The following is a 20,683-nucleotide window of genomic DNA, read 5'->3' as shown; positions in this document are numbered from 1 at the left end:
AATCACTCCAACACCATGAATTCCACCTTAATTTTCCTCTCCCTGACAAACTACTGATTAAATGTAAAAAGTTGCTCTTTAATCTAGATAACACGTTTTGTATGCATTTAAGAAACATTTACTGAGCACCTGCTTTACATCAGCATAGTTCTCAGTACAGATAGAGCAATGAACAAGATACACCAGGTCCTTATTCCAATGGAGCTTAATTCTACCCAGCGTGAGATATGCAGTACCGAGAAGTAAATACATGAGAAGATATTTTCAGATAATGTTCATGATGTGGTGACAATAAAACAGAATATACCACGAGCGTGTGGAAGAAGAGCTACTTTAGAAGGAATGACCAAGGAAGGCATCTTTGAGGCAGTCACATTCAATGGAGTCCTGAAGAATGAGAGCGCCAACCATTAAAAAAGGTTTTTCTAAAGTGCTGGGGGGAAAGCACGTGTAATAGCCTCACAATGCCATTAGGGAGCCAAGCTCCTTATACCTTTTTCTTTGCCCCTCCTGGTGTGTAGCTCACCAGGGGGCTGCTCTACTACTGAGCAGTAACTCAGCCTTCCAGTGATGAAGAATGGGGAAGGCTGAAGGGCAGGGTGTGTCTAGCCAGCCTAGTCAGTCCCTTCCTATCCGCAGACAGTACCTTCCCCAGAAGCCCTGCCCATCAGTGTTCACTTATATCTGCTCTAAACTGTCCCACAGAGACAGTAAAGCTAAGGAAGTTTCTTGCTTTTAACTGGCATGAATGGGCCTTTTGTAGCCCCGAAAAAAAAAAAAATTGAAACTCTGTTAGCAGGAAGAAAGCAAGAATGGGCACTGGCCTATGATAAGCCATGTCTGCTGAAGCATCCTAGGCAGGGCCATGGCAAGTGCGAAGTCCCTTGTGGGATAATAGGTCCAGCTTGTAAAACAGAAGACCAGGGTGTAGGAGTGCAGGGAACACAACGGAAGCACAGCCCAGGAAGACTGTGAGTGAAATGGGAGCCACCGGTACTGAGGGCTCGCCAGGTCCTGGAGTGGGGGGAGTACTTTTTTTTTTCTCCACACCACCCCCCCACCCCACCTCCCAGATGTGGTCTTGCTATGCTGCCCAGGCTGGTCGTCAACTACTAGGCCCAAGAGATCTTCCTGCCTCAGCCTCCTGAGGAGCTGGGATTACAGGAGTGCACCCCTTTACCTGGTGATATTACCTTTATTTTACAAATAATGAAGCAAACTCAGTAGGTTAAGTTGACTCAGCTAAATTCACAGATTAGGAATGAGAGGAGACACAATTATAATCCAGCTTGATCTGACTCCTAAATTCATGCCTGTAACCCCTGTACTCTGCTGCTGTCTTCATATCCCTGCTTTAACAATATGCCTCTGAGTATGAGCTGACAGAATCCATTCTTCCAAATCCATTCCGGTTATTACCTACTGTCCTATTCACTCACATTTATAAGAAGTGTTTATTTCTTCTAATATTTTCATTTATTTCAAAGTTCTAGATAGAACTCTATGTTTTTCTTTGCCTACCTAATATGCATAGAAGAAAAAAATATTAAAACTGAAAATGACTATCTTCATCTGATGCTGAGGTTTGAGGTGAAAATTCGTATTAGTGGGAAAGCAGATCTCTATACTGCTCCTTCTCACTCTGAGATACCTGGGGAGGGAGAAAAGACAACACTGAAGTGTCAAAGCTCCTGCCAGTTCCTCGGTGCTGAAACATTAATGAGCTTCTGAATGTGCAAAGGTGGGCCCAGAGCCGAAGGATGTTTGAGAGTTAAATTGCTCTGCATAATCAAGGAAAGGTAACTGAGTTTCCCGAGGAATCAGAGAATCAAGAGGTCCAGGAGAAGTGAGAAAGGCAGGGAGCTATGAAGGTGGCTGCTGTCTAACCCCACATGACGTCTCTCATGATTTCCACATTACCAGCAACACTGTTCCCAAATTCCTGACACAGAGCTATAGCCAGCTCTCACATGGGGGACAGCAGGGAGTGAGGATTCTGTGGGTGACTCCTGTGGGTAAGCACTGGGGAAATACTTTCAGATCACATCCAGGATAAACCATTATTTTCAAATCTGGGAAGATTAAATAGAGATGGTGAATGTAAAAGAACCTGTGGGACCTGGCAGAGCAGCTCTGATATTCTCCAGAGCAGTAGCAGACAGAAGCTGGGGCTGTTTGCTTACTCCTCTTGCCCTGAACATTACCACCATGCATGCTGGGACTGTGAGACAACGCCATCAGACAAGCAAGACGATGCCATCAGACAAGACAGGTGTTCCAGCGATTGCTCTAGGTAAGCCTCATTCTCTTTGTTCACTGGCAGCACCACCCCGCTCCACTCTGCGCCTCAGAGTCCTCTACAAATGAACATGCAGCTTGCCTGGCACACCTGGCACACAGCTCACCTGCATGCCGCCAAGCATGACAGACTGTCTTTGCTGTGGTTGTAAAGGCCTATTTTCCCAAGAGGCTTCTTCTCCGGGGCCCTACAGCTTTCAGCGTGCACTTCAAACTCACTGAGGACTGAGTGACTTACAGTTTTCTCTATGTGCTAAGCTGTTAGATTGTTTCCATCTTTACACAGGCTGTTCCCTCCATTTCAGGCGTCCTCTCTTCCAGGCTGAACCCGTTTTCATCAGATTATCTTTTACCAGTTCTTCAGAAAGCAATTCAGGCCTCGTTTCTCCAGGAAGCCTTCTCTGGCCTCCACCTTCGATTTCGATGGTCTCCTTCATGTTCCCCAGCCCCTGTCTATGCCTCCACCTTGGTATATCATGCTCTATTGTAATTATTAATTTACTTTTCTTTCTCCAAGAACAGATGTACCCACAGAGCCTAGCAGTAAACCTGCAACAAAGTGGTGGTTTGATCATTCTTATCAAATGTATGGCTTAAAAGTATTGTACTTCTAAACGTAAAAAGAGAATCAAATACAGGTCTGGCCAATGACAGTATATTTCAAATGACAGGCAGGAACATGTCTTCCCAAGTCCTGATTTTTCTTTGAATGCACAGCTCTGACTTATCTGGCCTCTCTCCAGACCTTCATATGACTCTTCTCTAGTTAAGCCAACAGCAGGCTTCAAGCCAAAAACTCCTAGAAGTAGGAGTTTGCCAGGCAACAGTGCATGTGTGTTGGTTGCAGAAGGGTAAAAAAAATATTACAAAGATAACAGCCTGGGTGCAAGCTTGGAGAGTTTCAGGAACAGAAGAGGACAGCGTGGCAGAGCTGTGGGTTCAGTAAGTGAGGTCAAAGCGTGTTGACGTGTACCTGGCCGGCTAAGCAACAGTAGTTTCTTGGTGAATCTATCAGAGAAGGACTACTATACAACATAAATCGGTGGGAGCAATGTATCTAAAGTGAGAATGAGTGAAGTAATGCTATCCCGCAATGACCACTAATTGAAATGCCAACAACTCCAAGTTGGCTAAGTGAAAAGAGAGTCTTACCTCAATTACCCTAAAAGAACATTCTAGAACTAGGTTAAGCTAACAAGAATAAGCATATGTGGAGGGTGTTTCTGGGAAAAGAAGTCTGTCAGAGGCAGGCAGAAGTATCAATTGGAATGTGTCTCAGAGACAACCTAAGTTGACACCATATAAATAAATATTTCTGAAGATTGCAGCCAACTGATCTGAACTCTACTGCCACGTAAGGCATATTAATTATTTTTAAATTAACAGAATTGGTGTGCATGTTCTTGAATCATTTAAAATTCTTATCTCCTCAAGAATCTGGAATTTTTGTTTGTGTTACCCCTAAATCCAAATTTCACAATGCTGAGGAGTCCATGGTTTTCAGGCATCATTACAAAATAACCAGCACTTCCTAACAGCTGGTGGCAGCAAAAATCTGAAACTTATATCATATTTCTCAGTTACAATGCCTACTTAAGAATCACCTCAAACCTTTAAGTACAATACAATGTGAGGGTTATTCAGAGGTACAGAGATTAGTGGTATGGTCAGGATTTCAACTGTACCATACACCTGCATAACGAACCACTCAGACTTACCTCACTTGTTACTAAATATTTGCTTTATGTAAGGGAAAATTATCTTCAGCCAAAATGGTAGAGCACAACCAGCTTAATATATATCCTAAGTGGCTTAGAGGCTAAGTACATAATCCCTTCAGCAGTAGCCTCAACTACATTTCTCTTATTGTAGCTAGCTCTTGCACATTTAATCACCTTCATCTGTATTGTTAACTTGAAATTTTAAATGTGCATATTCCCAGAACACATCAACTAATTTTTATCATTCTTTCATTTGAAAATATCCTTGGAACATTAATGGTTGAAGAGATAAAGGATGCCATGTTCCTAACAGAATTTATTGTGACTCTTACACTCAGTGACTGGTTGTAACTGGGAAACTCAAAACCACAACTATATATGACTATAAAATGACAATGAAAATAGTTTATTCTATACTTGTAGGCTGCTTGACATTTTCCAGCTTGCCTTGATTTTATAAAAAGAAATGACCTTGAAAATAATTAAGCATATCAAAGGGTAAGGCTGTAGCTCACTGAAACACAGCAATATGTTCACGTCTTTATAACACTGCTAAGCATTCATGAAATAGCAAGAAATTGTATTGCTCTTTAACCAAGTTCTACTTTAATTTTATAGGCTTATACATACTCACTACGAGGCCATTCTAATCTTCACCTACCTGCATTCTTCTGAACTTGGAAATAAAGGCAATCAGGACTCTACCTGCTAGACTTGGAACAGATCAGATTTTGCAAGAGGCATCAGGGTCTGGTTGATTCTTTCTCTTTCCAGCCTGTGTTTAATGAGAGTGCTCTCAATAAAAACACAAATTCAGATTAGGTTTCCGTACTCAGTGTTTATTAATTTAGATACTCTTTAAAAGAGCATGTAAGCATCTTGAGAAATAAATTTAGCTGCTGTCACTTTATAAAAGGAACAAGTGCAATTAAAAAAGAAACAGGAAATCGGCAATGATATGGAAGGAAAGTGCTTCTGAGACCTGGATGCTATCAGCCCCACTGCATACAACTGAGTGTGCTCCCTGCAGTGTTGCAAAGGGCTCAGAGAAATCACAACTGGCCAAATGTTAGGACCTTCGGCAGAGAAATACTGACAGAGGAAAGTCAGAATCTCCAAGAATGGAAGACCTAATGCTCGGAGATCTGCAGACATCCTAATAAAAGGAATATTCAGGAGGGAAGGTGCCATTTTCACTTGTTCTCTGCTGGGTTTCCTCCTCTACCCCCACCCTAGCAAGAGTCAACTCAGACCACAAAATTTAAATTAAAACACAAAATGTTTAGCTGGTTTCTCCCAACTTGAAAAGGGGTTGACCTGGGATCCCAGGTGAGAGAAAACGAGCTATATAAAAATAAGTCTTCTTGGGAGGCCAAGGCAGGCAGATTGCCTGAGGTCCAGAGTTCCAGACCAGCCTGGCCAATATGGTGAAACCCTGTCTCTACTAAAAATACAAAAAAATTAGCTGGGCGTGGTGGTGGGTGCCTGTCCCAGCTACTCAGGAGGCTGAGGCAGGAGAATCACTTGAACCTGGGAGGCGGAGGTTGCAGTGAGCTGCGATCATGCCACTGCACTCCAGCCTGGGCGACAGAGCGAGACTCCGTCTCATAAATAAATAAATAAATAAATAAATAAATAAATAAGGCTTCTCTCATGAGGTGATGGAATGCCTTAGAGATCTGCTATTTCCAAACCACCAGGACCAGCCCCGGTGAGCCAAATCCTTAATGCTTACATCTTTCCTCTTCCTACGACACATGGACGGGTGCACGTGAGTAACCAAGGAAGCCAGGCCCAAAGAGAAACTTCCTGGTGCCAGGATCATTTTGGGTGAGCCACTTGTTTTTTGCTCATACTGGATACGTGTGCCACGTGCCAGGCACACAGTCCTGAGCAAGACTGATAACGTCTCTGCTCTCATGGAGTTTATGTTCTTGTGATGGGTGACAAATGGTAATAATGAAAGACTTTGGGAAGAGTATCAGTCATGGAAAACATCTATTTATCAGTCCGTTCATTTACTTAACATAGGCTACTGTTGTGCAACAGGTCCCATGTTGGCTGCTGGAGGTATACAAAGGTAACTAAAAACACAAGCTAACTTTGGGAGTCAGCCACACAGAGACAGTGAATGAAGCTACAGGAATCAGTAAGGTAACCCACAGACAGTGTGCTGAGAACAAACAAGGTGGCGAAAGAACCCCACCGACTGGGAAGACAGTAGTGCAGGAAGAAAACTAGGAGAGTATGGTGTCACCGAAGCCCAGGGAAAAGCGTTCCCGAAAGGGAGCGGTCCACAGGACACATGAAGTTAGAGTATCCGGAGGATTGAGCAACATGGAGATTGCTGCTCATCGCAACTAGAGCAGTTTCAATTGAGTTAAGGACCTGAACGCCAGACTACAGTGGAGGTGACAAGAAGTAAGAAAGTGAAGACTAAAAATGTAAATAATTTCAGTTGTAATTGTGAAAGGAGAGATGATTCAAAGATAAGTAGAGGAAGAGGTGGAGCAAAGGCATTACTTCTTTTTTTCCCCTCCCTCCCTTTCTTCCTTCCTAAGAGGAAGACAGGCACATTTAAAGGCTAAAAAAAGTGAAAATAATTGAGACTAGGTAACTAGTAGAGTGAGGTCCATCAAATAATAAAAGAGTGAGCTCTAAAAACAGGAAAAGACATCCTTGCCTTTGGGGATTTCGGGACAGAAAGAGGGAGGTTTGCTGATGCTTTGAGGGGTGAGGAGAGGTGAAGGGTTAAAAGTCGAAAGAATCTTCCACCTTATAGCCTCAGGCCAGGAAAACTCCCAGGCAAGATTGTGTGCAGCTGAAGAGGCCACCATGTACCAGTCACAGGTTTTTAAGGTGAGCTTAGTTGCAAATGGTAAAAGTGAATAGAGGTCGGGGAGTGGAGAAGGTGGCTTGTCTGATTATTAAAGTTACTTACAGATATATATATATATATATACACACACATATATATATACATATATATATCTGTTATATAGATATATGAAATTTTTACAATGAGACAATAAAGTAATATTTGGGTAAGAAAAATCCACACCTTTTTAAGTAAAAATGTCCACTTCCCACTCTACATTAGGGTGAGAGGAGGCCCTGGCGATGCAGACAATGCTGAATCAATAATTTCAGTAACCTAAGAGGGCTGTCTAGAAGTAAATGGATCTACATGTGCACATCTGAATGGGAGAGATCAGGAATGTAAGTCAACAAGGGTCATCCTTGGTGACCCACACCCCCGTTACCTACACCAGGCAAACTGCTTTGCTGCACTGTGGACTAGGTTCCCCTCCCTTTTAAAAAAAAAAAAAAAAAAGAAGAAAAGCACTATCTGTTTTCTTGCAACTCCTCAAGGATTTAGTGCAGTGTATGTGTCACGCTTCTGGGCAACTTGGAAAATAACCTGAGAACATCAAAGGTCTATACTGAACGTGAAAAACCCTCTGGGCACAAGCTGCACCAGGTTCTCTTCACAGTCCTAAAGAAAAAAAGGTACATGTTTGTATAGGGTTCTTTCAGATGCATTTCTCTCACCAGAATCATTTGCTCCAGCATGCATGACTAAAACTTACCCTGATTAGGAGGAGGATAAGATCATGCTGCCTCAGCACACATGTAAGTCTGGTAACACCCTACTCACCGTGTGAAAAAGCATTTTATCTGTTGGCGTCACCAAAATGTAAGCCCTTTATTTGCTAAGTGTCTGCTAAATCGACATACAGCCTTCATATTTTGTCTGTTCCCCTGTTAATTCTTAAAGGTTGTTGGTTCCTGGAGTCTCGGCTGGAGTCTGGGAACCACGTCAGTCATTGTGCTTGTCCACACATATAAAGTGCTCAAGATAATGTGTGCCTATCACAGTGTCTGTTTAACTTGCTATTGGCCCAATAACATGCAAATATGTGCTCCATAAAAATTGCACTGACTCTAATACCTGAGAGCTAGGGGCCGCGGGATAACTTAGTCATTATAGTTTTTTCTTGAGGTGAAACATAAAATTAACTATTTTAAGAACAATTCAGTAACATTTAGTGCATTCACAATGATAAACGACCACCAACCTATCCAGCTCCAAAACATTTGTGTCACTACAGAGGAAAACTCGATACCCACTGAAGGCAGCCACTCTCAGGTGCCCCTTCCCACAAGCCCTAGCGACCATCAATCTGCACTCTGTCTCTATGGATTCATCTATTTGAACATTTCATACAAACGGAATCACAGAGCATGTGGCCTCCTGTGTCTGGCTCCCTTCGTTAAGCATAATGTATTCCGGGTTCACCCGTGCTGGAGCATGTATGGCTACTTCACTCATTTGATGGCTGAATGATACGCGATTGTATGGATAGATCACAATTGGTGTATTCATTCAACTAACAACCAGCATTTTGGCTGTTGCTACCTTTTCACTATTGTAAATACTAATACTATTTATAATATATGTATGTGAAATTAAGTACCAGTTTTCCATTCTTTTGTGTGTGTATATGGCAGTGGAATTCCTGGGTCATACATCAACTTTTTAAGGAAGTGGATTCCACAGTGGCTACGACATTGTACATTCCTATCAGCAATGTACGGGGTTTCAATTTCTTCACATCCTTACTATTTTCCATTTTACTGATCATGGCCATCCTACTACATTTCATTCTATTACATTTAATAGTAAATGTGAAGTGGCACCTCATTACGGTTTTTTTTTTCTTTTTTTTTTTCTTTTGAAGACGGAGTCTCGCTCTGCGGCCCAGGCTGGAGTGCAGTGGCATGATCTCAGCTCACTGCAACCTCTGCCTCCCAGGTTCAAGTGATTCTCCTGCCTCGACCTCCCGAGTAGCTAGGATTTATTTACAGGCACACCCCACCAGGCCTGGCTAATTTTTGTATTTTTAGTAGAGACAGGGTTTCTCCACGTTGGCCAGGCTGCTCTCAAACTCCTGACCTCAGGTGATCTTCCCACCTTGGCCTCCCGAAGTGCTGGGATTACAGGCGTGAGCCACCACGCCCAGCCTCATTGTGGTTTTGATTTGCATTTCCTTAATGACTGATGATATGGAGCATCTTTTCATGTGCTTGTCGGCCATTTGTACATCTTCTCTGGAGAAAGGTCTATTCAACTCCTTTGCTCTTTTATATTTAGGGTTATCTGTCCTTTGGTCATTTTTAAGCAAGGTACTCCAATATTCTTCTCTATGCATACTCCTTTAAGCAGACAAAACGCGAAACAGTGCGCTGGTTAAGAAGCTGTGCTATGAAACCAGACTGCTTGGGTCTGTCCTGCAACTTACTCACCATGAGACCTTGACAAAATTATCTCTCTGAGCCAAAATATCTTAAGAGTAAACCTCATGGATATGTAGTAAATATTAAATAATCAATGTAATATACATACCATGGCATGTGACACATAGAAAAGCTACAAAATGTTTCAAAAGCCAATAAAAGTATGCACAGGTAGCACGTTCATGTAATTACCTGTGTACTTCCATAAGGATGGGAAAAATGCATGAACCTCTCCCAGATTCAGCCATGTAAGGGTAGAAGGAACTTCAGGGAGGAAGTCACAGGTTTTTTGCCTCCATGTTAAGACAAAAATGGCCCCATAATAATGAAAAGCACTGTGCAGAATATTAATTTTTAAATATCTTTTTAACAACATAGGAAAGGCATTCTTCTACTTTTGCAAAGGAGGCAGAACCAAAATCTGTGAAGAAACTTTGGCTATACAGACACTCCACAGGGACCAAATCTTCTGCCCTGTCACACATTCCTGGGAATTAAAAAGAATGGAGAACGTTTACAAGCTGCTGTACTTTATAATTGTTATTTCTTTGAAATGATTCTTTTTCTTTGTGAGAGGAAAATAAACCACAGTATATTGCTGAGAAGTATTAAGACTCATTCCTTTCTGTACACACACAAAAATTCATTGCACCCGGAGGAATCATGTCAAGCAGTCCACCTGCTTGGGTCTAAAAGTCATGTATATTGTTCTGACAAGTCTACCTTGCTGCCAATATGCTTTTGCCGTCTTTAGAAAGGAGTGTTTAGTAAAACAAATGACGCCTATACAATGTCCATGTACAAAGGCCCCTGTGTTCCAATTCTATCCCATACTTGAAAAACAAACGCTCTTTCAGGGTAGGGGGTTCAATATCACCTGCTATGTACTCTGGTCCAATTAAATTTCCCATTTGTAATACACAATTTTATGCCTATAATTCTTTCTGTCATTTTACATTGCTTTAATATGAAAAGAAGTCTCCGCTTCACTTGAATTCCTTAGAGAGCCTGGCTTTTCTAAAAGCTTGTGTGTCCGTCCCTACATCCCTCCCACCTACACCAAATTTAAACCTTGACAGACTAATACATTGGATAGCAATCCAGGCAGTCTGCAAAAGACAGATGCCAAGGCCCAGGAGTCACGGGTAAGCTCATGTTTATTTTCCACACTGCAACGAATAGATAGGATGGAAGAGGTGGTCAGAAATTAGTAAACCAAGATGAAAAACGCCAAAGTTAATTTAACAAATATAGAGAAGGAAAATTAGTCAAAGTCAGTTACAGGGCAAAAGACTTTCTTTCAAAAAAAAAAAAAACAAAAACAAAAAAAAACCTCTAACAATATATGTGAAAAGGGCAAAGCTTAAAAAGCTGGACTATCTAAGAAACAAAATAATGTTCCTGGAGTAGCAAACAGAAGTCCTGGATTTGTCACCAAAATGCTCTTGCTTGTCCCAGATCACAGGTGAAAAAAGATACTTCCGGGCAGAATAACAATGGACAGCACTGGGAGTCTCAAGTTTGAGTTCCAGCTCTAAAGATACAGCAAGGCCGGGTGCGGTGGCTCAGGCCTGTAATCCCAGCACTCGGCCAAGGCAGACGGATCACCTGAGGTCAGGAGTTTGAGACCAGCCTGGCCAACATGGTGAAACCCCATCTCTACTAAAACTACAAAAATTAGCAGGGCATTGTGGCACAAGCCTATAACCCCAGCTACTCGAGAAGCTGAGGCAGGAGAATCGCTTGAACCCAGGAGGTGAAGGTTGCAGAGAGCCAAGATTGTGCCACTGCACTCCAGCCTAGGCAACAGAGCAAGACTCTGCCAAAAAAAAAAAAAAAAAAAGATACAGCAAGAAATCTTCAGTCTAAAATGTACCTATAAACTCATTTTTCACAGATTATGGAAATATTTTTGATTTTCAAGTTTTGATAACAAAACTAGAATGTGTTACAGTTTAATTCTGAGTCTGCATCGTTCTTGGTTTTTGATCATTATAGAAAATACAGAAAACACAGAATAAAGAAAAAAGAGAATGTGACATAGTACAACTTAAGAAAAATAATTTGGGTGTTATTTCCTCACTATCAAAAACAATAACTAAATAATATATTTTTCATTAACCTAAAATGAAGAATTTAACACAACGATTTTCTCCCCCCTCCTAGAAATATGCTCAATTAAAAATATCAGAATAGTGTGATATATATTATGTATGAAATATAATCCAACTAATACTGCAGCATGGTTAGTTTCCATATTACTAAATATGCCTCATGGTTGCATGTAGCTTCTCTTAACATTTATTTATAATTCATTTAACCACTCCCACACTCATTACTTTTTTTTTTTTGCTATTAAAAAAAGTACAATTACTGCTTTCACCAAACAAGGATCGCTATGAATAATTTTTTCTTAATTTTAATTTTTCTTTTTTTATTGGCCTACTTAGGAATTCTACTATGAGTAATTTTTGACTCGATAAATATTTCTAAATTTGTTTGTCTCAAAATATAAATCAATTTACACAAAAACGGTAGTAATACAAGACTGCCTGTCTTAAACTCTCCCTAAGATTTGGGCATTAACATTTCTTGTTCATTTTTGTCAAATGGCATTTCACTATTTACCTTTCATTCTTCCAAATGAACACTAAAAAATTACCTGGAAAACTGCTTTCAAGAAACGTAGTCGAGAAAGACTGACACGTTATAATGCTCAGTCTTATCATCTACAAACATACTATGTCTTTCCAAGTAATCTTCTACATTTCTTAAAGCTCGTAGACTTCTTATTTTCCTGCACTGCTTGTGACCGTTAAATACTGTATTTTGCAAAACCTTTCAGTTTTTTTATATGCAAAATTCATGTTATTTTTCAAACAACCCTCTAATTTTTTTTAAACCAGAAGATTATTTTCTATGGTTTCATAGTCTACAAATTACTACTTTCAGATTATCAATTTCTGAGTATACTTTATTTCAGTACATGTCATGGTTCTCCATTCTAGTTTTCTAAGTGGTTTTGATTTCTACTTTGGTCTAATAGGGTTTCTGTGCTCCCACGCATTGGGTGAGGTAGAACCAATGCTGTCTGTGTACAATCAAGAATTGATTTTGGTAAACGTTTCAAAGATAACTGAAAAAAAGGTATATTTCTTTTATAAAAGATATCAAGTTTATCCTATCAATTGTTTTTTATCCTAAATTATTTTTATATGACATTAATATAATCCCTCCTTTCTTTGAATTTCTCTGGTTCACCTTTGCATATCCTTTTGCTTTAAATCATAACATTTTAAATCACTCTTTTTTCAGAGGGATGGGGGTAGGGAGTGCAGGTGTCATCACTGGAAAAGAGCTTACACCTGAGAGTACTGGAGTCATGTGTTCTTAACAACAGAGACACCTGCCAAGAAATTCATTGTTAGGTGATTTTGTCCTTGTGTCAACATCATAGACACACTAACACAAACCTAGATGAGACAGTCTACTACACACCTGGGCTATATGATATTGCCTACTGCTCCTAGGCTACAAACCTGTACAGTATGTTCTTGTACTGAATACTATAGGCAGTTGTAATACAATGGTAGGTATTTATGTATCTACACTTATCTAAACATAGAAGAGGTACAATAAAAATACAGTATAAGGTTGGGCATGGTGGCTCATGCCTATGATTCCAATGCTTTGGGAGGCCAAGGTTGGGGAATTGCTTGAGGCCAGGAGTTTGAGACCAGACTGGGCAACATAGCAAGACCTCAACTCTAGAAAAACTTAAAAAATTAGCCCAGCATGTTGGCAAACATCTGTAATCATAGCTACTCAGCAGGCTGAGGCAAGAGAATTGCTTGAGCCCAGGAGTTTGAGGCTACAGTGAGCCAAGATCACATCACTGCATTCCATCCTGGGTGACAGACTATGACCTTATCTCCTGAAGGAAAAGAAAGGTATGAAAGATAAAAATGGTACACCTATGTAGAGCACTGACCATGAATGGAGCTTGCAGGACTAGAAGTTGCTCTCCGTGAATGAGCGAGTGGCAGGTGAATGTGAAGGCCTAGAACACTCACTGTTCTCTACTGTAGACTTTATCAACACTGTACGCTTAGGCTACACAGGCCTAGAACACTCACTGTTCTCTACTGTAGACTATCCACACCATACACTTAGGCTACACAGGCCTAGAACACTCACTGTACTCTACTGTAGACTTTATCAACACTGTACGCTTAGGCTACACAGGCCTAGAACACTCACTGTTCTCTACTGTAGACTATCCACACCATACACTTAGGCTACACAGGCCTAGAACACTCACTGTACTCTACTGTAGACTTTATCAACACTGTACGCTTAGGCTACACAGGCCTAGAACACTCACTGTTCTCTACTGTAGACTATCCACACCATACACTTAGGCTACACAGGCCTAGAACACTCACTGTTCTCTACTGTAGACTTTATCAACACTGTACGCTTAGGCTACACAGGCCTAGAACACTCACTGTACTCTACTGTAGACTATCCACACCATACACTTAGGCTACACAGGCCTAGAACACTCACTGTACTCTACTGTAGACTATCCACACCATACACTTAGGCTACACAGGCCTAGAACACTCACTGTACTCTACTGTAGACTATCCACACCATACACTTAGGCTACACAGGCCTAGAACACTCACTGTACTCTACTGTAGACTATCCACACCATACACTTAGGCTACACAGGCCTAGAACACTCACTGTTCTCTACTGTAGACTTTATCAACACTGTACGCTTAGGCTACACAGGCCTAGAACACTCACTGTTCTCTACTGTAGACTTTATCAACACTGTACGCTTAGGCTACACAGGCCTAGAACACTCACTGTTCTCTACTGTAGACTATCCACACTGCACACTTACGCTACACAGGCCTAGAACACTCACTGTACTCTACTGTAGACTTTATCAACACTGCACACTTAGGCTACACTACATTTATTAAAAATCTTTTTCTTTCTTCAGTAATAAATTAATCTTAGCTTACTGTAACTTTTTACTTTATAAACTTTTTTTAACCTTTTGACTCTTGTAATAATACTTACCTTAGAACACTAACACATTGTTCAGCTGTACAAAAACATTTCCTTTTTTTATAATCTTATTCTATAAGCTTTGAACTATTTTTAAATTTTTTTTACTTTTTAAACTTTTTGTTAAAAACGACGACACAAACACACACAGTAGTCTATGCCTACACAGGGTCGGGGTCATGAATAGCACTGTCTTCCACCTCCATATCAGATCTCACTGGAAAGTATTAAGGGTCAATAAAGGCATGGAGCTGTCAGCTCTTATGATAACAATGCCTTCTCTGGAATACCTCCTAAAGGAACTACCTTAGGCTGTTTACAGTTAACTTTTTAATGCTTTTTTTTTTTTTGAGACAGGATCTTGCTTTGTTGCCCTGGCTGAAGTGCAGTAGCGGGATCATAGCTCACATAAACCTCAAACTCCAGGGCTCAAGCTATCCTCCCACCTCGGCCTCCTGAGTACCCAGGACTACAGGTGCGTGTCACCACACCTGACTATTTTTTGTTTTTATTTTTGCAGACACAGGGTCTCATTATGCTACTCAGATTGGTCTCAAACTCCTTGTGTCAAGCAGTCCTTCTACCTCAGGCTCCCAAAGGGCTGGGACTACAGGCATGAGCCACTGCACCTGGCCAACTTTATTTTTTTTAATAAGTAGAAGGAGTGTGCTCTAAGGATAAAAGTATAATATAGTAAATATATAAACGAGCAACACAGTCATTTCTTATCACTGTCAAGTATTACATATGGCACAGAATTACATGTGCTACACTTTGATAGAACTGGCAGTACCGTAGGGTTTTTAATACCAGGTTCACCACAAACACGAGTAATGTGTTGTCTGTGGAGTTATGACAGGTGGTAGAAAGTTTCCCGCTCTATTATAATATTATGGGACCAGCATTGTATACACAGTCCATCCTTAACCAAAACATCATTATCCTGCCATGACAACATTTGTTTGGTTTTCTTGTTTGTTGTTTGTTTGTTTTTAAGACCGGGTCTGGCCCTGTCGCCCAGGTTGGAGTGCAGTGGCACAATTACAGCCCACTGCAGCCTCTGCCTCCCGGTCTCAAGAAATTCTCCTACCTCAGCCTCTCGAGTAGCTGGGACTGCAGGCACGTGCCACCACGCCTGACTAATTTTTGTATTTTTAGTAGAGATGGGGTTTCACTATGTTGGCCAGGCTGGTCTCAAACTCCTGAGTTCAGGTGACCCTCCCGCCTTGGCCTCCCAAAGTGCTGGAATTACAGGTACGCACCGCTGCATGACTACATTTGTTTCTTAACAGTGGATCTATTCCAGGAGAGTGGAGTCTCAACAATTACTAATTATTAGTTATAACATATCTGCCTTTCTTCTTCACACTTTCATTTGGTAAGCACCTGATAAATTGAAATAACGTTTTCTCTGATCACCAGTCGATGAATCTCTGCTGCTTTTAGAAATACCTAAAATATTACAATACTTTCTAAGGTCATGAAAATCTTTTAGGTATTAATGAGAGTGTGGGTTACATGAATATGCATTTATCTATACTCAAATATCATCAAATTATATCCTTAAATATACACATTTTATCATTTATACAATACACCTCAAAGTTCAGAAATTATTAGGGGGAAAAACTAAGTATAGCTCAAGGAGTAACTGCGCCTGTGCCCTATGTAGAAAACGCACTGGTGATACAGACAAACATTCATTTATTTACAAAATCATATTTGAGTACAAAATATTGTGTCATCGTATTTTTTAACATGGTAAATATCCCTTTATATTGCACCAAAAATTAGATTTAGGCTTCAAGATGATTTTTACATACCTTATTATAATAAACTTAGTATTATCCAACTGATAGGAGATAAAACAAAAAGCACCACTGGGAGAGGTTTACCATTCAGGTAAAATAAATGCTTTGTTCTTTGAGATCTGAAGTAATAACTGTCTGCTTATTAAACAAAAAGGTTATTTTTTCCTATGCATAACCTTTACAGTACAGAAGTACTCCAGACTTGAAAATCCCTCTACCACCTGAGGATTAAAACACTTTAAATATTCAAATCTAACTCCTTAAGTTTGAACTATACTTTCCATCACAGATCTGGAAGTAGTCTGTGAACTATCGAGGAAGACAGGGCCATTCACAGGGTGGTCATTCACTCAATTTGGGGAAACAGAGTATCTTCTAATCTGTTAGGATTTTGCTGAATGACATTTGCTAGGGGAAAGTTTTAAACATTTATTGGAGACACTCCAGGAAAATAGAGGGTAATTTACTGGCTGTGTGATTGTCAAGTGGGAGAATATGTCAATCACCTAATTATCATTATTCATTAAGGAGGGCTTTCAAATACATTGTAAATGAAACATGTGCAAAGTAGCCATGAATTCCAAGTATATTATACTGTGCAGACACAGAATAAAAACTTTTTTCAAAATACATAATTTACTTGAAGGAGTTTCCTTTCTTAAATACATTCTCTATGCAAAGCAATTTGTACTGACTCAAGTTACCACATCTTCCATGGTCCTTTTAGAAGAGATATTTATTCAAAAGCAGCAAGATAATGGAAACCAAGTGTTTTACTCTAAGCTAATGTTACACAAAATCACTAAGATAATTTTTTATTTCGTTCCAGTACTCTCCTTTCCATTGAGTCCTCCAGGCCTCAACCCAAACCCCCTCACCAGTAACCACAAAACAATAATTCTTTTTTATGTGCTACTTAGTCTCAGAAACAAACTGTGGAGTCCCAAAATCAGGTCAGCTGACAAAATTAGCCTTCCTCAACTACACCCATAAGTACCAGTGGATCCAGGCCATTCCTACATCCATTCACCACTGTCCGGCTCTTAAGAAGGACTATATTTAGCACTTCAGAGCCCTTGGCAGAAAGAGATAAACATTAAAAAACAAAACATTATTTTGAACTGAATTGATACCGTAACAAAAAAGTAACATTTGACTCTTTAAAACACTGGAAAACACTTACATGGTCTGACCCTCAGCAACACGAAAACATATTCGAAGCAATGAGATTAATGCTTATATAGGCTTTTGTTTGTTTTGAGACAAGGTCTTGCTGCGGCCCAGACTGGAATGCAGTGGCGCAAGATCACAGCTCACTGCAGCCTTGACCTCCCGGGCTCAGGCAACTTTCCTACCACAGCCTCCTGAGTAGCTGGGCCCACAGGTGCGTGCCACCATGCCCGGCAAATTACCAAATTACTGTATTTTTTGCAGAGACAGGGTTTTGCCATGTTGTCCAGGCTGGTCTGAAACTCCTGAGCTCAAGCAACCTGCTCACCTCGGCCTCCCAAAGTGTTGGGATTACAGATGTGAGCCACCACAGCAGCCTATACTGGCCGTTTGTTAATGGCACTGGCAATATTGGCTCTTCCCCTTAGACGGTGAGGTTAGCCACTCTTGAACTAAAAGACTGCACGTATAACATACAAACATAATGTCTGAATCCCCAAACTATAGACTTTAACCCAAATTGGTGAAACACAAAGGAAAACGAAAAGAAACTTTAAATTGTTTTTAGGCCTGCTGTTTGGATATTACAGGAACCACTGTGATTTATATTTGGCCTGAGGGTATAAAGATCTATGATTTTATTTATGGCTTGGTTAGATCTTTTCAAAACACAAGAGCCACCTATCCATAATATTAAGAAATCAGGTGATTTAAACCTTACTTCACTCTGCTAATATACTGTTCTCTTCAGTAGAAACATGTAGGAGTATGTTAGGGACAATCTCTCAATTATGAGCAAATTTACAACTTCAATGCTGTCTTCTTAAATTACATGCCACCACTTACAATCCAAACATCATTTAAGAGTTTGTAAGTTTAAAAGGAGAACAAAACAAAAACCCTTAACAACTCATTATTATTTAAGCCAGTTGCACCGAGTTACCCCTTCAATTGTCTAAATAAATTCTAGACATGGCAGCCTACTGAATAAATAAAAGCCATTGATAATCCCACTCTATAGAAAAGCAAAAAAGCACAAACATAAAATCAAGAGACCACACCGAAGTAGCATCATGGAGAAGAATAAACATTTTCAGGACAGAAAATGTTTAAGAAGAACAGCAAAAAAGAACTAAGGTAGGTATATTAAATGAGGAAGGAATGAGCGGAACTGTTGAAAGGTGCGGTCTAAAAAGGCTGTGACCTGCTTTCTAAGTAAAGCCTAGTCCAAAAATGTCTTGTGACCAATTCCATTCCTTCTCGAGAGATGGAAGAGATAAGCAAAACACATAGAGCTATGAGGACAGAGTGGATAATGATTAGTACATAGAAAAGTTGCTACTTCGAAGGATTCAGATATTAAGTAGAGCAATTAAAGAATTTCTCCAATGACATCAATCTCAACCAGACGGATGTTCTCAACATTTCGCCTAGCAACTCCCCCAGGCCATCCTTACAGCAGGCTTAGGGAGGGGGTACTCTCTTGGTTCCTGCTTTCAAAAAGGGTGCTGCCTCCATTTAGTGATGTTTATAAAAATGGCAGTGGTTTCCTATTTGAATGTTAATTATTGTTATGACACACAAGGTAATTTAACTTGCTTTGGTAATTTATTCATCCTTCTAATTAGATGTAGTTACTGGAAAATCTTCCAGAGTGTAGCAACAGTTCCAAAGGTGAAATGTCAGGAGGAGGGAGCTTTCCCATAGGATCGCAACTGTAAATCTGGGCTGGATGTTCAATTGCCAGTCACCTGAATGAACAATGCCAGGGATCAGAGATGGTCCTTCTGGAATCAAGCAGGTGGCACCCATCACCTTCAAGAATTTGATGATTCAAGAGGAAGGTAAAGCCCCAAAAGATGGTTGGAGCTACTCTGAAAAGATTAAAGACTGAACTTCAATCAACCAACAATACCACACAACACCATTTTAAATCTCCTAGACCGGGAGTCATTTACATACAGTTGAGAAATGCCGTAGACAGAGTATAAGCCAAAAACACCACTGAAGTGGGAGAGGCTCCACTCAAGTTACTTGCTTTGTGGAAGTATTCTCACGCTTGCCACATCATACCTGCTCGATCAATATTTACTGAAATAAGCAAATGAATGAATGGACAAGTGCATGCATGGCTACAGAATAAAAATAGGCAGACCCACTCCATCTCTCTCATTACGGCCTCCTCAGCAAGCAGACCTTTTTTCTTAATTTGAAGGTCCCCAAAGTGAGCAAGTTTCAATCAACAGAAATTTCTTTGTCTTTAATTAAACTGAGCTGCCACTGCTTCTTCTGTGAGGTCTAAGTGCCAGCCTGTAGCCATGTTCTACGCTAGCCAGAAGGGAAAGACTGAATCATATTTGTAACCAAAAAAAAAAAACAAACCCATTAGACTCCAATCAATGCAGAGCTGGTGGCTGATGACTGCAGCGATCCCTATGAGGAGCATGGATTGATATTGCCAAATGGACACATTAACTGAAACTACCCAGGCCTTAGGGGAATGGCCAGAGGCCCCTGTAGGGAACAGTTCAAGTCAAACTTTTCCTGCTTCCATTGTAGGATGGAGGATTCAAGGGCTCAGACTATATAAACAAGTTCAAGGCCATGCAAGAATGTATACAGAAATACTCAAACCTCTAACCCCAACAGGAAGAGGAAGAGGAGGAGGAGGAGAAGTAGCCAGCAGAACAAGTGGAAGAAACAGTTTCCAGTGACGTCACTGCACCCAAAGAAGAGGAGCGGTCAAGCTAATGAAAGCCACATGGCACTGGGCTCCAGTCCTTCCACTTCAGAGTGATATGGACCTTCGCAAAAGGCCTTTCAATTGCCCTCCAAGAAAGCGTCTTTCCCTCTGTTGTCCTCTTCACTGTAATGCACAAAATAATTTATTTGGGTGATGAGGGGTCTTGATCTCTTGACATACAGACTGAAAAAATGGGGGTTGTATGTATGTGTGTCCTACATATAAATCTGTCAGCAAATATTGCCACCACTGAATTCTATTTTCTCAGATTGCCCTCAATTTTGCCACTCTGAAATAATGTGCTGAATAATCTCAGCAACCAGAAATCATCATCCAGGAATGTTTCTTATGAGACAGCTGATTTATTCGGATTCACTAGATCCCTTTTAGTAGATTTAATCCCCCTTTGGGAAATGTAATAGCAAGAAAAACATCTTTTAAAAGTGCTGGAGTGAGGCCACTTCTCCTAGAAGAAGCCAGATGGTCAGATACATATTTCTCAAAACCCATCTTAACCTTGAGTATATGAGGGGATACTACATTTCATTCCTGATAAA

The 20,683-nt window shown here is 40.5% G+C and overlaps 1 protein-coding gene and 1 pseudogene across 3 annotated transcripts in view; one reads left to right on the top strand and one right to left on the bottom strand.

Annotated features, from left to right (window-relative positions):
• SMYD3 (SET and MYND domain containing 3) overlaps window positions 1-20,683 on the bottom strand; it is a 753,414-nt gene that overhangs the window by 407,625 nt on the left and 325,106 nt on the right. The gene's annotated exons all lie outside the window — the stretch shown is intronic.
• On the top strand, window positions 2,092-20,134 carry LOC101147406 (mitochondrial intermembrane space import and assembly protein 40-like; annotated as a pseudogene).

Source organism: Gorilla gorilla, chromosome 1 (genome assembly GCF_029281585.2).
Source record: "Gorilla gorilla gorilla isolate KB3781 chromosome 1, NHGRI_mGorGor1-v2.1_pri, whole genome shotgun sequence".
Classification (NCBI taxonomy): domain Eukaryota; kingdom Metazoa; phylum Chordata; class Mammalia; order Primates; family Hominidae; genus Gorilla; species Gorilla gorilla.
This window is presented reverse-complemented; position numbering and strand designations above follow the sequence as displayed.